Genomic DNA, 16,866 nt, shown 5'->3' on the forward strand with positions numbered 1-16,866 from the left:
GTTCTCCAGCTTTCCTGGAAGGGAGCTCCAACCCCCTTAGTTCTTGTACTAGCCTTGAGATACTAGTATGCAGGCTCCTACCTGCAGAAGGCTGCAACCTTCTCTTTGCTTTCAGGGACCTTGTTTCATTAATTTTCAGACTGGATCCACAAGTAACATCAATCAAACATCAAGAATTTCTGCATCAACCAAAATTCTTTTCACCAATAAAAGTTGAATCAAATAAACCCTTCTCTGACCTCTGTACCCAGAACACAGTAAGAGTAACCAAACACCAAATTCTGAATGCATAACACTGCAACAATAAAATAGAATCAGCTAGAGCATAAATCTAGAAATGTACGCTACTTCACTATTCAGAAACCTGCGAGTATACGCTTCTATACCACAACCAACCTGTGTATAGGCTTCTTTTACTTACAGAAAAAAAGTGTATACGCGCCTGCACTTCACTGAACCTGCGTATAGATCTATAAAGGATAATTCATTCTTTCAAACATTCGGTCATTAGTTAACCAGATTATTAGATTTATAGATCAAGTGTGCGCCACATATAACAAATAAAAATCATACAGAGATACCAATGTTCAAGCCTTGAGATTTTGATCCATCAATTGACCTTATCCTTCTTGCGCTCAAGTTCATTCTTCCTTTAGATCCAGATCTGCACCATAATCCAATCACCAATATTCCAGATCTAGCATAACATCAGATATTCAATAATTCAGATGGTGTCTATGCCTAATTATCTCCTCCCTCTTTTTTAGTGCTAGGCCTTTCTCAATACCAAGGTCCAAAACCATAACAAAACAATACCAAGGGCCCAATACTTGGGATCAACACACTTGTCGAGATACCATGGTCCAAAACCATAGGTTCAAATACAGAGGACTAACTACCACGGACCAAAAGTAAGTTCTCCAACATATACACACTTTACTTTGCATGAAAGTGCGTGTATATGCATACGCACCTTTGAAACGTCAAACCCGCGTGTACACGCGTCTTTGTCTAGATGAACCTGCGTATATGTCTTTTCCTTCATTCTGAAAGCCTGAACTGAGATCTGTTACCAAAGAGAGTTGCCATCAAGGACAACACCTGTGCCATAGTTCCAAACCCGTGCCATAATGCCAACAATCTCCCCCTTTGGACTTGATGGCAACCCAAAATCGTCAAAGTCATTCTCCCCCTTTGTCATCAAGGACAAAGGGTTGTGCTCCCTCTGAGTACATGCTGAAATTTCTGCCCTGCTATGCTGACCATGCTCCCCCTGACTGTAGGCAAGATCTGCAAAAGATGTTCTTCAAGAAGAACCATGAGTTATACATCATAAAAGAGATTCCTATCACCAAAAGACTCAATACATACATCCATCACCAAACCAAGTGGGGATCATCCACCCAACCGAGTGGGGATACATCAGAAATTTACATATGACAACCAAGATAATTACATGTTCATCCCAGGCATAGTGGGGAAACCAAAATATGTCGCTACATGACCTTGACACCATAAAAGAGATACATGACATAGAGACGAACGAAGGGGATACTCTACCTATGTGGACTCCCTATAGACAATGAGGGGATCTAAGGCACCCACCCACACCTTACTTAAACCCATAACCAAAGTGCTTCAACCTGCCTGTAAGTAAGGACGAACAATACCATTTTGAAACACCGCCGAAATGAGAAAAAGTTGCTCGGGGAGGCATACGAATAGAGGTTGCTCGTGGCCAAGGAAATAAGTCTCTGGCCCTGGCCCTTATCCTTATTACTTATGATGCTATTCTATACTTCTTTATTGGCCTTGGCTTTCTTTTTCTCATCTGGGCTTATCTTTACCACCGACATTATATGAGATCAGGAGTAACGAGAAGGCCAGCAATGGCCGAAGGATCCTTACTTATGAAAGACACCAATAACTGATAGCAGCAACAACAGTCAATCACCATTCAGATCAGCAACCAATATTTCCTTCTGTTCTCCCTCTACCTTTGTTCCACCTGAACTCAACAACAGCTTAGAACCACAAGCTTCTAAGATAATCCCAACAATGCATCATTAGAGTTTTATCTGCTCCCCCTGAACCTGTGCTGCATGGTTTATGTCAGACCCATATCAGAATATCTTCAACCAGAGCCTGTCCCTACTGATATCCATCAAATCTCCATATACGTGATTTTCCCTGAACAAACCGGCGTATGTACGCGGATCCTCCTCATGAAACATGTGTACACCCATTTTTCTCTGAAACAAACAAGATTTAACAACAAGATGATGCATCAAATACCCCCAGGTTCTATCTGAGGTATTCGAAAGTTTCCCTGGGTAGCGGTTTAGTGACAATATCAACAACTTGTTCCTTAGAAGGAACATACTCCAATTTGACCTTTTGTTCCAACACTTGTTCTCGGAGAAAGTGATACTTGATCGGTATGTGCTTGGTCTTTGAATGCATGACTGGGTTCTTTGAAATGCTGATTGCACTTGTATTATCACATAAGATGGAGATAGGTGATGTACAAGTGATTTGAAAATCCTGCAAGGTCTACATCATCCAAAGGAGTTGAGTGCAACAATATGCGGCAGCCACATATTCCGCTTCAGCTGTAGATAAAGAAATCGAACTCTGTTTCTTTCTGAACCAAGGTACTAATATGGAACCCATAAAGAATGCTCCACCACTTGTGCTCTTCTTGTCATCCACGCTTCCAGCCCAATCTGCATCTGTATAAGCATGTAGAGCGAGATCTGTATCTCTAGGATACCATAGCCCATAGTTTTGAGTTCCTTGAAGATACTTGAAAATTCTCTTCACTACCTGAAGATGAGTTTCCTTTGGATTTGCCTGAAATCTTCCAACTATTCCCATTGCATGCATGATGTCTAGTCGGGTACCTGTCAAATAAAGTAGACTTCTAATCATAGATCTATAGGTTGGTTGATGTACTGCTACTGATTCATTATTTGCACTGAGACTGCATCCTATAACCATAGGGGTACATACTGGTTTCGAATGATCTTCCATGCCATACTTCTGCAAAACCTGCTTGAGGTACTTGGTTTGAGACAAGAAGATACCACCCTCATTTTGTTGGATTTGCAATGCAAGAAAGTATGTCAGTTGTCCAAGCAAAGACATTTCGAGTTCTTTCTGCATCACCAAGGCAAAGCTTTGACTCATAGTTTCTTGATTGTTGCCAAAGATAATATCATCCACATACACAACAAGTATTAGCAATTTGTCATTTTCAATTTTTATGTAAAGATTGCTATCTGTTGATCCCTTTGAAAAACCTTGTTGATGAAGATATTTGTCCAAACGGTACTACCAAGCCCTTGGAGCCTCTTTAAGACCATAGAGAGCCTTTTTTTTAGTCTACATACAAGATTTGGATCATTCCCAAGGATGAAACGATCTGGTTGCTCAATGTACACTTCTTCTTCTAAGTCCCCATTCAGAAAGGTTGATTTCACGTCCATTTGAAAAACTTTGAACTTCTGAAAGCCTGAGAGAGCAAGGAACATTTTGATGGCCTCAATTCTAGCAACGGGAGCAAAAGTTTCTTCAAAGTCTATTCCTTCTTGTTGAGCATACCCTTTAAACACAAGTCTGGCCTTGTTTCTAATTACTTCCCCATTTTCATTCAACTTATTTTTGAAGATCCATTTTGTCCCTATGACATTCTTATCTTTTGGTCTAGGAACCAACTCTCAAGTGTTGTTCTTTTCGATCTGCTCAAGCTCTTCATCCATTGCCTTGACCCAGCATCATCTTTGCATGCCTCTCTTACATTTTGTGGTTCAGTGGAGGAGAGCAATGCCAAATAGCTTGAGGCTTCTGCAATTCTTCTTCTTGTTTGTACACCTACTTCTTTCTGCCCCAAAATCTGAGATTCTGGATGATTCTTCTGAACATACCTAGATGGAGTCTTCTCTTCTATCCTTATTTGCTCCTCAGGTGCCTCTTGAGGTTCTTCTTCATCATTTGTCTGATTTGGAGAGTAGTCTTCATCCTCTTCGATATTTTCATGATTTACTTGCCTAGGGATGTATCCTTTTTCGTCAACCACTACATCAATGCTATCAACAATTCTTCCAAGTCTTTTATTGTAACACTTATATGTTTTTCTGTTGGGAGAATAACCAAGGAGAATGCCTTCATCTGCTCTAGGTTCAAGTTTACCAAGTTGTTCATCAGTATTCTTAATATAGCATTTTCTCCCAAAAATTTTGAAATTCTTTACCGAAGGAGTCTCACCATACCAGAGCTCATGTGGAGTTTGAGTGCTGTTCACTCGGACATTTATTTGTTGAGAATAACAACCGCAGCAAATGCAACTTCACCCCCGAAGGTTGCGGGAGTTCCAGACTCATCAAGCATAGCACAAGCCATTTGTTGAACCGTTCTGTTCATCCTTTCCACCACTCCATTTTGCTGAGGAGTCCTAGCTGTAGAGAATTACCTTCTTATTCCATGTTCTTCACAGAAATCGAAAAATTCATTTGATGTAAACTCCCCACCTCTATCGTACATGAGGCACTTAATTTTGTGATCTGATTCATTTTTGGCCAAAGCTTTGAAGGATTTTAATTTTTCGAATGCTTCGTCTTTGTGCTTCATAAGTCCTAACCAAACCATCCTGGAGAAGTCGTCAATGAATAATATAAAGTATTCTTCTCCTCGAGGTGACCTTGTCCTAAAGGGACCACATACATCTCTATGGACTAGTTCAAGAGGCCTGGTAGCTGATCCTTCCTTTTCAAGGAAGTTAGTTCTGGTTTGCTTGCCAAACTGACATGATTTGCATATTGTGTTGTCTGGAATTTTGATATCTGGAAGACCATGAACTGCCTGATATTTGCATGCTTTCCTTATTTGTGAAAATCTTAGATGCCCCAACCTCCGACGCCATAAGCAGTGTTCATCATCCTTGCTCAAATAGCATTATTGTTGTCCTTCTTCAAATATGTATAAATTATTTGGAGCTCTTCTACCTTTGATCACTGTTTTTCCTATATCAAGATCATGAACACTACATCCATTTGATCGAAATATTACCTCGGTTCCTTGATCGCACATCTGGCTGACACTCAGAAGATTATGCTTCAAGCCATCAACATACAAAAAATTTCTAGCTTTGACCTTTTCTTTCAGCTGAGCAGTGCCTTTTCCTTTTATGGCTGTAGGGGTATCATTTCCAAAAGAAAATTTCTTTCCCTTTTCTAAAGCAGTATATGATTCAAGTTTTTCTTTATCACCTGTCATATGCTTCGAACATCCACTGTCGATGTACCATAGATTTTTCTCTCCTTCTGCATAAAAGGCTATCCCACATCTTTCTGGTTATGGTTACTTTACTCTCCATGTTCTGGTGCCTGAGGCTTGTTCCTTTTTTTGCCGAAACCTGCTCCTGCATTCAGAATCTTCATGACCGAAGTTATTACAAATAGAACATTCAATTGCATTTTCAAGTACTGAAAAGTTGTTATAGGTCCTTTTCGTAATGCCAGCCATACTTCTTTGTTTTTGAGCTTCTCTAGTCATGATTGTCTTATAGGCAACACATTAAGCTGCTTTGTGACCAAAGCTATGGCAAGAGAAACATTGGCCATTGAAGAAACTTCTGCGATTATCAAATCTACCAGCCGAATGATTGTAATTTCTATTGTCATCCATTCTTGAAGAAAATTGAGAAGTTTTTACCAGTGGCTGATTGTAGCTTTTTTTAACCCTTAAGATGGATTGCTCCTAGTTTACCTGGTAATCTTTTTTTGTTCTTGATGTAATTCGTCCCTGTTTTACCTGGTGATCTTCATTGGGATTTTGCTCATTCCTCCTTTCTACATCAAGATAACTCCTTGAGGTGGATGCTTGAGATGTTTCTCCATTATAACCCAGACCTGTCTTGATTAGTGGAGAATGTTGTACATTGATAATCTCATCTAGAGTTTCAGATCCTTTAACAAATTTAAGATTAAGAGCCTTTTTTTCTCAATTTCACATTCAAACTTCTCAAGAGATTTTTCTTTTTCATCAAGTTGGAATTTCAGAGTATCAATGATCATATCTTTTTCTTCTAAACATATTTTGAGTCGAGAAATCTCTTCATAAAAACCATCTACATCTATAGTGTCCATCTAATCATCATCTTCAAAGGCCATTAAAAGATTATAATCATTACCTCATTCATCTTCGTCACTATTTGATAGGCCATCACTATCTTCATGAGTGTAGTAACTTTTCTTAGTTTCATTCTGTTTCTTATTCCATCTAACAGGTTCCTTCCCTTTGTCAATCTTATCCTTGTGAGGAAATTTGGTAGCATAGTGACCGACTCTTCCACAAGCAAATCATTTGAAAGGTAACTTACCTCGGAACCTTCCAGTACCCAGTTGAAGATTTCTGACAAAATTTGATTCTTCTTCTTCTTTTGACACGTGTCCTGACTCATAGTACTCTCCTTTTCCTGAAGCCTTGAAGACAACTTCTCTCCTGTCTGATGGACCTCCTTTACTCATTTCATAAGCAGTTAGAATTCCGTGTAGCTCTGACATTTTAAGGCTTTGTAGATTCTGTTTTTCTTCTATAGTAGAAACCTTAGATTCAAACCTAGGGGACAAATATCTTAGAACGTTTTCAACCACAACAACCTCTTTTATTTCTTCACCCAATTTTTTCACACAATTAACAATCTCATCTACACGAAGAAAATAGTTAGTCACACTTTCATCATTATACATCCTGAGATTTTCATACTGAATCCCGAGGGTTTAAAGTTTTGCTCGTTTTACCTTATCATCTCCTTCATAGCTCAGAACAATATTGTCCCATATCTCTTTTGCGGATTTAAACTGCATTACCTTGACAAATTTTGATTGAGATAGGCATCCTAATAAAGTATTGACTGCCTTTGCATTTGTTTCATATTTCTTCTTCTCAGTCGGATCTGTAGGAGTTGCTGATAGAAAAGTATACCCTGTATCAATGATATCCCAGACTTTTGTACCAAGAGATTGAAGATAGGCAGTAAATCTTACCTTCCAATAAACGAAGTTTGTCCCATCAAAAATCGGTGGCCTGATTGATGCTTCCCTCTCGTAGTTGCTCATGATGAAAGATCTTTCTTCAAGCGATCAAGCTTCTTCTAAAGAACCTGCTCTGATACCAATTATTGGAAATAATACAGAGAGGGTGGGGTGAATCAGTATTATTAAGTCAAATATTTTCTTTTTCAACTTCAGATCATGTACGCTACTTCAGTTAATACAAACAGCGTATATACGCAACTACAGATAAAGAAACATGTGTATATAAAGCAGACTTATTATTTGATTTATCTTTCAGATGTCAGTCATTAATCTATGAATCATAAGAAAATAAACAGTACCAGAAACAGTGAAACAGAGCAGAAGACAGTCACACACAAGAACACAAGATATAAGGAGGAAACTCAATGTGGGTGAAAACCCCCTACTGCAATTCATCTCTATCCTCTTTTTAATAAGAAACTTCTCTTTACAATGTTTTGTACTGGTGCAGACTTTACCAGTACGCAGGCTGGAACCTGCAAAGAGCTACAACTCTCTATCGTTCTCCAGCTTTCTTGGAAGGGAGCTCCAACCCCCTTAGTTCTTGTACTAGCCTTGAGATACTAGTACACAGGCTCCTACCTGCAGAAGGCTGCAACCTTCTCTTTGCTTTCAGGGACCTCATTTCATTAATTTTTAGACTGGATCCACAAGTAACATAAATCAAACATCAAGAATTTTTGCATCAACCAAACTTCTTTTCACCAATCAAAGCTGAATCAAATAAACCCTTCTCTGACCGTTGTACCCAGAACACAGTAACAGTAACCAAACACCAAATTCTGAACCCAGAACACTGCAACAATAAAATAGAAGCAACTAGAGCATAAATCTAGATATGTACGCTACTTCAGTATTCAAAAGCCTGCAAGTATACGCTTCTGTATCACAACCAACCTGCATATACACTTCTTTTACTTATAGAAAAAGCATGTATACGCGCCTGCACTTCATTGAACCTGCGTACAGATCTATAAAGGATAATTCATTCTTTTAAACATTCGATCATTAGTTAACCCAGATTATTAGATTTATAGATCAAGTGTGCGCCACATATAACAGATCAAAATCATATAGAGATACCAATGTTCAAGCCTTGAGATTTTGATCCATCAATTGACCTTATCCTTCTTGCGCTCAAGTTCCTCCTTCCTATAGATCCAGATCTACACCATAATCCAATCACCAGTATTCCAGATCTAGCATAACATTAGATATTCAATAATTCGGATGGTGTCTATGCCTAACGATCTCCTCCCTCTTTTATAGTGCTAGGCCTTTCTCAATACCAAGGTCCAAAACCATAACAAAAAAATACCAAGGGCCCAATCTTTGGGATCAACACACTTGTCGAGATACCATGGTCCAAAACCATAGGTTCAAATACCAAGGACTACCTACCATGGACCAAAAGTAAGTTCTCCAACATATATGCACTTTTATTTGCATGAAAGTGCGTGTAGACGCATACGCGCCTTTGAAATGTCAAACCCTCGTGTACACACGTCTTTGTCTAGATGAACCTGCGTATATGTCTTTTCGTTCATTTTGAAAGCCTAAGCTGAGATCTGTTACCAAAGAGAGTTACCATCAAGGACAACACCTGTGCCATAGCTCCAAACCTGTGCCATAATGCCAATAGGGAGAAAGGACCAATATCAACACAGATGCAGTAGGAGGAATCAGTGTGATTGATGCAGTCAAAGATCAAAGTGACAGAGGCTAGAGTAGTCCGATACTAAAGAGCACAAAGGTGTAGAGTTTTCAGTCAACAAAGGCAATAGCAATCAGAGACTTTGATGATAGCGGCATCATTCTGATTCACGTTGGATATTCTTGTTTCTAGAGTTGTTGAAGCAACAACACTTGAGAGAAGTGTTGCATGTAGAACATTCCAAACACTTAGGATTGGGTTTGATTTGAATGCCTTTCTTGTTGAGAGGGAATGTTGAAAATAGCAACAATAAATGCTAAAAATAGAAATGCTATAAATAGAATTTCAGGTACCAGTGTGGAAAATAACAAGGAATGATAAAACAGAAATGCTAAAAATAACATTGCTATAGATAGAATTTCAGGATAGGTTCCAATTTTAATTATTCCTTGAATTAAAATTCGAATTTGGTCTCAAAAGCTATTTGAAAAATATTCAATTAATTCATCTTGAGTTAATAAGTTGGAGAAAATCAAATATGAAGTCTTTGTGAGGTCATGCAACAGTTATCCCTTAAGTTAAGGAGATTATCCCTTAATTAAGGAGATAAGGGTGATTTGTATTTGAGTTGTAATTAGTTAGCTCAGTTAACTGAGTTAAGTCCAGTTAAATTAGTTCCAAACAATTTGAGGAACTAATTGTGAGTTCAGTCAGTTAATGCATGCATGCATGCAACTAGTGTTTTCTAGATAACTGAATATTCTTTCGTAAATAACTCATGCATGTCAATTCAGAGAAAGACCCAGTTGAGATTAAAGGAAGGGACAATGTACGATCAGTTGGAGGAAATTTCCTATAAAGGAAACTCATCCATGCAGAAGGAATTATCTCCTTCAGGATTACGCAGTTATTTCAGGGGTCAGAGCAGTGTGTGAGGGATTATTACACACAGGATATAGCTTGAGGACCCAGGAGAAAGTACGCAAGGAAATAGGAGGCTTGTAGGACTGAAGGAAGGCATATGTTTTGTCTATTCTATCTATGAGAAACAGTGAGGGATTGTACTAAGAGCTGGATAGCTTGTGAGCTAAATCTTTGTGTAATCCTGAGATATTTCCACTTGTATGACAATACAAATAACAGGGTTTTTAGTTGAGGCTTTCCCTAGAGTATTCTTCTGTGTCTCATGTGTGATTGAATCTTCTTCATTTGTTATATGTGTTCTATTTGATCTTGCTCAAAATCGATTAAGCTTTCGCAAGTTTGATAGTAGAAGTAGATCAAGTATTTTTCTTTACTATATTGCATTATCTGGTGATCTACAGTGAGAATTTCTACATGGTATCACAGCTAGCTAATCTACAGTGAAATTTCTACATGCCACATGACATATCTATTAATATTTAAAATCCATCGATATCAATTCCACCATAGAACGCTGGATGCGGATGAAGAGCTAGGGTTTTAGGCTTCTCCAAGTGTTGAACTACATGGAAGGGCACAAACGGGGGAGCTCCACTCCCTCCTACAGGCAGGCCGTGGCCAGTCGAGGTAAGAAACCATTAGAAACTGTTAGAGGTCCTGTGAGAGAAGGAAAAAGGAACATGGAAGAGGAACAAGATTTAACCAAATCAAGCGAGAACAATAGCACAAAAGAAAATGAGGAAGAATAGTTCAATAGAGTTTAGCAGTTGTTCCTATGGAAAACTTAGGCTAAAGGGTTGGAAAGGTAAAGAAACAATGAAAGGCAGGGCAACAAAGGTGTCAAAACTATGAAAACCACACCAAGATTAGCACCTAAAAACCTAGGAAAGAAAAGAGGTAGAAAAAAGTAGAATGAGTTATTGATGGAATGTGGAAATCTAATGATAGATTCAGGTAAGATGAAAGACCTAACCAGCTACTCCTTTACAAATCTTTAATAAAGAAGTTCACATCTTGGAATATCAAAGGTCTTCGTAGTAAAAGAAAACAAATAATACTTAGCAATAGAATGAAACAAGAAGCTCCAGGTATGATCTTTATCAAGGAAACTAAATGTTCCATTCAAAGAATAAAATAAACTCACAGCAAATGGCTCAATAGGTTTGAGTTTCTAGAAGTCAAAGCAGATAACACAACAGGAGGCATACTCACTCTTTGGAACCCCCAAAAGATTGGCATAATAGATGCTGAGGCATCTAGGAATTATTTATCAGTGGTTATTCAACCTGTGGGAGATAGGGAGACTTATCTGGTCATGAATGTTTATGGCCCTCAAAGAATGGATGATAAACTCAGGTTTCCAGATTCTCTTGTGGATCTAAGAGACAGACATGTAGGAGTACCATGGATGATGGGTGGGGACTTCAACCTGATCAATTCACTTTTAGAGAAAAAGGGGGAACAAGAACTTTAAGCAAATACTCTTCAACATTTCAAACTTTTATAGATAATATGAAGCTAGTTGACACTGATATGAGTAATGGTCTCTTTACTTGGAATAATAAAAGAGGAGGAGAGTATCAACTAGCCTCAAAGTTAGATAGATTCATAATCTCAGAGGACCTTATGCTCACCGACAAGGAAATGACAACGAGAATTCTCCCCTTTGAACGCTTAGACCATTGGCCTGTTTAACTTGAGGTTTAGGGCATTGGTACCCTCAGGAACAAACCTGTTAGATTTGAGAATATCTGGCTCACCCACCTAGATTTCATCAGCAACATTGCAAAATGGTGGACAGAAGATCTACATATTTAGGGTACAAGAATGTTCCCGCTACACAAAAGACTAAAGCACATCAAGCTCAGACTTAAAGACTGGAACATGAATGAATTTGGCAATATTTTTGAAGTGAAAAGCGTTGTTGAAGATAAAATGAAGGAACTCAATCAAGCCCTTATCACGGATGGCTTTGATAAATTCAGAAATGATGAAGTCACCAAACATCATCAACACTGGGAGAATTTATGTAAACAAGAGGAAATATTCTGGAGACAAAAATCTAGAGTTCAATGGCTAAAAGAAGGGGAGCGAAACACTAGATTTTTCCATAGTTCCACCATGGCGAACATATCTCATAATAGGATCTCTTCGATCAAGGAAGAGGGAGGCCATCTAATTAATTCCCATGAAGATATAGAAGTTTTGTTAGTTCAGCACTTTTGAGGTATAGCAAAGGAAACCATTTCAGAAAAAGATCATTTTATCAAGGACTTAACAAGGCATATACCTAGGCTGGTAACTAGAGAGGATAATTTCAATCTAAATAGGCCAGTGACTGAAGAGGAGATTAGTGAGGTCATCAAAGAAATGTAGAATGGTAAAGCGCCAGGCCCTGATGGTTTCAATGTGGATTTCTTCAAAGCTTGTTGCAACATTGTTAAACAAGATATCCTAAATGTAGTGGAAGATTCCAGGATGACTAGAACCATTTTGAAGGTGCTCAATACTTCCTTCATCTCCTTGATCCCAAAATAGGACAGTTCTCAAGCACCAGACAAGTTTAGACCCATAGCTTCGTGCAATGTGGTATACAAGATAATATCCAAGGAGTTTTCCATTAGAATCAAACCACTTCCTACTCTAGTTTTTGTGGAGCAATCTGGTTATGTGGAGGGCAGAGAAATTCTCAATAACATCATTCAAGCGCATGAGGTGGTGCACTCATTGTCAAGAAATAGGAAGGCTAGAATCAAAATTTAATTGGACCTAGCCAAAGATTACGATAAGTTGAATTGGACCTATGTCAACAATGTCCTTATAGCCTTTGGGTTTGATCATAACTAAGTTATATGGGTCATGGCTCTGGTAACTTCTTCTAGCTTTTCAATTCTGGTTAATGGTTCTCCTTCCAAGACTTTTACTCATTCAAGAGGCCTCAAGCAGGGATATCTACTCTCTCCCTTTCTCTTCATCCTCATGATGGAAGGACTTGGTCGGTCTATCAAGCATGCGAAAGAAGTTCGTAATATCAAGGGTCTTCAACTTTTTGAGACTAGACAGGCTTTGACCCATCAACAATTTGTTGATGATACTATGTTGCAGGGAATCCCCATGGTCAAAGAGACACTAGTGTATAAACAAATCCTGTGTGACTTTTCCATGGCTACAGGTTTGGAAGTTAATCTCTCCAAATCTAAGATTTTTTTCTTTAATACCAATATTGCTATTCAAAGAAATATCTCCAGAATTTTGGGCTTTCAAAGGGATGTCCTTCCTTCCAAATATTTGGGAGTTCCTCTAACTGATAAACCTTTGCACAAGAGCATTTAGGAGCTAGTGATTAATAAGATGGAGGATAAAATCAGGAAATGGACTATTAGATCTTTAAACTTGGCTGGTCGGTTACTGCTTACAAAAGTTGTTCTTCAATGAATCCCCATCTTCATGCTATTAGCCCTTGCAGCTCCAAAAGGAGTTTTGCAACAATTTAGAACCATTCAAAGAGACTTTCTTTGGGGTAAGGGGGAGGATAAGATTTACAATCCTAAAAACCATTGGGGTCTTGGATTGGATGATGCAGAAGTACTAAGCAAATCTTTAGGGGCAAAATTATGGTGGCATTGGGTAAAAGACCCAAAGGCTCAGTGGGCTAGTATCTGGAAAGAAAAATATGCCAGCACTTGGGAAGATAATGATCACATAAGGTTATCTAACATCATAAAGGGCTTACACATCTGGAATAAGGCCTGGGAGAATAGAGGCTTAGTACAAAATAATAGCTTCTAGGAAATCAGAGAGGGAGATCTTGCTTTGTTTTGGGAGGACAAATGGCAACAAGAACCTAAACTATTAAGAGAGGAATTTCTGGACCTCAAGAAAGAAACAGATACCAAAGGGTTATTTAGGGTAAGAGATTTTTGGGATCAAACCAATAGTGAAGGAAAATGGAGAACCTGGAAGAATATTGATTGTAGGGATGATAGCCCCTTGAAAGCAAATGCTAAGGCACTTCTGAAAATGTTGGACCAAAGCAAAATTTTAGTAATAGGGGGGCATGAAAAACTTAGATGGGGCAAAAATAATGAAGGTACCTTCAATCTTAAGGAGGCAAAATGCATACTCCTTGAGCTGGACTCCAATGTACCTGACAAGGTTTGGCAGAACCTATGGAGGCATCAAGGATGGATGAAGATCAACCTCTTCATGTGGCTGGTACGTCATAAGAAAATTTTGACTTGGGAAAACATTTGGAAGAGGGGTGTTCTAGGTCCTTCTAAATGCCAACTCTGTGAAGCCCAAGAGGAAACAATGGAGCACCTTCTCAATAATTGCATTTTCACCTCCAGATTCTCGGATACTTTTGCCACTATTTTCCAACAGATAGATAGGTACAAAGGAAGCATTATCAACACCCTAAATAATTGGAGACAAAACTTCTCTGATTATGAATATCTTGGCTCAGCTTGGGCTTTAACGCCAAGCTTCATCATATGGAATGTCTGGAATGAAAGGAACAACAGAATCTTCAAAAATGAAAAAAGTTCCTCCCAACGGATTTTTTAGCAGATCTTAAGACATCTTAAGGAGACGGTAGGTACTATAGTGTAAACTTCCCCAAAGAATCCACCTTTAGAAGCTAAAATGCAAATAATTCTTCAGTTGGGTATGCAGGGGCTTATTCCACAGGGCTTGGATAGGAAGGTACTGAAACTGGATACTAAGCAGGATTACTGGCATCCTCCCCCTCAACATGTTTTGAAATACAATATTGATGGGTCTTCAAAAGGTAACCTAGGTATTTCTGGCTTTGGAGGGGTGTTAAGGGATGAAAACGATTATATCCTTTTCATTTTCCATTGCCATTTGGGAAGAACCACTAACAATATGGTGGAATTAATGTCTCTTGAGCAATGTTTAGAATTACTGAAGCAAGATAATCTCCATAATATAATAGTCAAAGCTGATTCTAAGTTAATCATTAACTCGGTCAAGAGAATCAGTTGTGGCACGGAGCCAGAAAAAGTCTCAAAACACTGGAGGCTACTCCAGGTCTTTCAAAGGATTTAGCATCACCTCCTATTCTTACATATAGTGAGTTTTACCCATGTGCGAAGGACGGCTAATAAATTGCCAAACATTCTGGCCAATCAAGGGGTGCTCTGCACCAAAAGTAAGGTCACGCTGAGTTGGCAAGAGATGCCTCAGAATAGATTAAAGGTGCTTTTTCACAATCAGGTGAATGAGGAAATAATGGTGTTTTGAAATAGAGCCACAGAGACGGGGTCTAGTTGATTTAGTTTCATCATGAACTGTTATTTCTGAAGTGAGGACATATTTGGGATGCAGGTCACTGTCAACCTCATCAGCCTTGGTAAGTACAAACATAGAAGTTGCAGGTGGAAATTGCTCAGCAAACAGTGTTTCTCGGATGGATGTCTGGACGAATGGATTTTCATCTTACATTGGTTCATGTGCCCAAGGAGATGGGATGGTGCAAGGGGCTGAACTCCAGGCTTTCTCGGTAGACTTAAAACCCCTGTTTTTCTTTCTGTAATGGAAATTCCGCTCTCAGGGTGGTTTATGGTTTTTTGCATGCCCTTAAAGCTGGAAGCGGTATTTTGCAGTTGGGAGTGATTCCACTCACCTATCAACATGTGGCCAAGGGAGGGAGGGAATACCACCCTCATCGTGTAGTAATTCTCAATGCTTTTGGCTCGTGAGATATGATCCTCAGCTGTCAGATCAAGAAAGATAAATCTATGGTCAAGAATAAGTGAGCATGTTGGTGGGTCCAGGTTGTTTATCGTGCAGTAAATTGCGGTGCTTCTAGGTCTTACGATATTATCCTCTGTCGTTGGATCTGGCGAGGAGATTCGACGTTTAAGAAAACGTATGCAGGTCTAGGTGAGGAATATATTTCGTGCTTGTTTTGCTTCATGTTGGGAATCAATGGATTTCAGGTGAACTAAATGCTCGAGGGTTATCCCCCAATTTGGACCGGAAATCCTTTTAGATTGGTCCCTATTTCCTCATCGGTTCCAATTCTAATTTTAAAGTGTTTTCTTGTTTTTGACCCAATTTGAGCCTCATCCATTAGATCTCTGAGGGGGGATCAAACGGTCTTGGCTTTGATTATATTTCATCGGTATTGTATTTTGGTTTGCGGGAGGTTGGCTCAGTTTTAAGCCTTTAGATCAGTGCCCTAGGCTTTAAGAGGATAGTTACTTCTTTGGCCCACAGTTCCTTTAGGACTTGTATTTTATGTAATTTGTTGTCTGATTTAATGAAATAGAAGGTATTACCCTTTCTTTAGCAAAAAAATATTTAAAATCCATCGTGAAATTTCTTATGAATGTTATGTCACTAAATTCCCACGCTTGTATATTCGTTTGCCCAATAAAACCTCTCGTTCTACAAATGTTAATCTGGCTATTATCAAAACAATTCAACTACCATAAAATATTTTGATAACAATAATTCTTTTCCTTTTTCTCACCATTTGTCTTGTAAGAGAAAAGAAAAACTGCTAGCTTTTGACACCAATCATCCTTCACACAACCAACAGTTTCTACGGGTAACTTTGTTCTTCTATTCATATACCCTCCTATACTTTCATCACATCAAACCATAAGGGAAAGGGAAAGGCTACAAAATCAAATCCTCTCATTTGCCTAGTACCAGACTTTGACAAGGCTCCCTTAATAGATACCCTATACAAAATCGTAGAAACCTTGTCTGAATTTGATAACTGCGAGATCCATAACTGAGAAAAACAAAACTACTTAGATAAAAGAGATGAACTAAGTGTCTGGGAATACTTTCTCCCATAATTTATTTTTCCCCAAACTCACTTCTTTCCAGAGTTTTCTGTCTGCTGCCACCTAAGATACTTTACGAGTCAAAGGGAAATCATTTCTTAGAACAATGATGTCAGTTTTCTTGTCTCCCTTGAAAGTATCTACGAAGCCTTCCAAATTGAATATTAGGCATCCCATGACATTTTTTTTACTAATACTCTAATGGAATTATATAACCAAATAACATTCCCTAAGAGAGAGCAATTTTTTGAGTATTTTCTTCTTGAAAATGTTAAATTACCTAGGACCAATCCCCCACATCCAACTTCAATTTTCGTTGAAATTTCCAAGCAAGTGATTTCTATGGTAACCGGACTTCTTGTATACCATA

This window comes from Pinus tabuliformis, chromosome 8, assembly GCF_031772625.1.
Source record: "Pinus tabuliformis cultivar Carrire ecotype Pingquan chromosome 8, CPIR1, whole genome shotgun sequence".
NCBI classification, from domain to species: Eukaryota; Viridiplantae; Streptophyta; class Pinopsida; order Pinales; family Pinaceae; genus Pinus; species Pinus tabuliformis.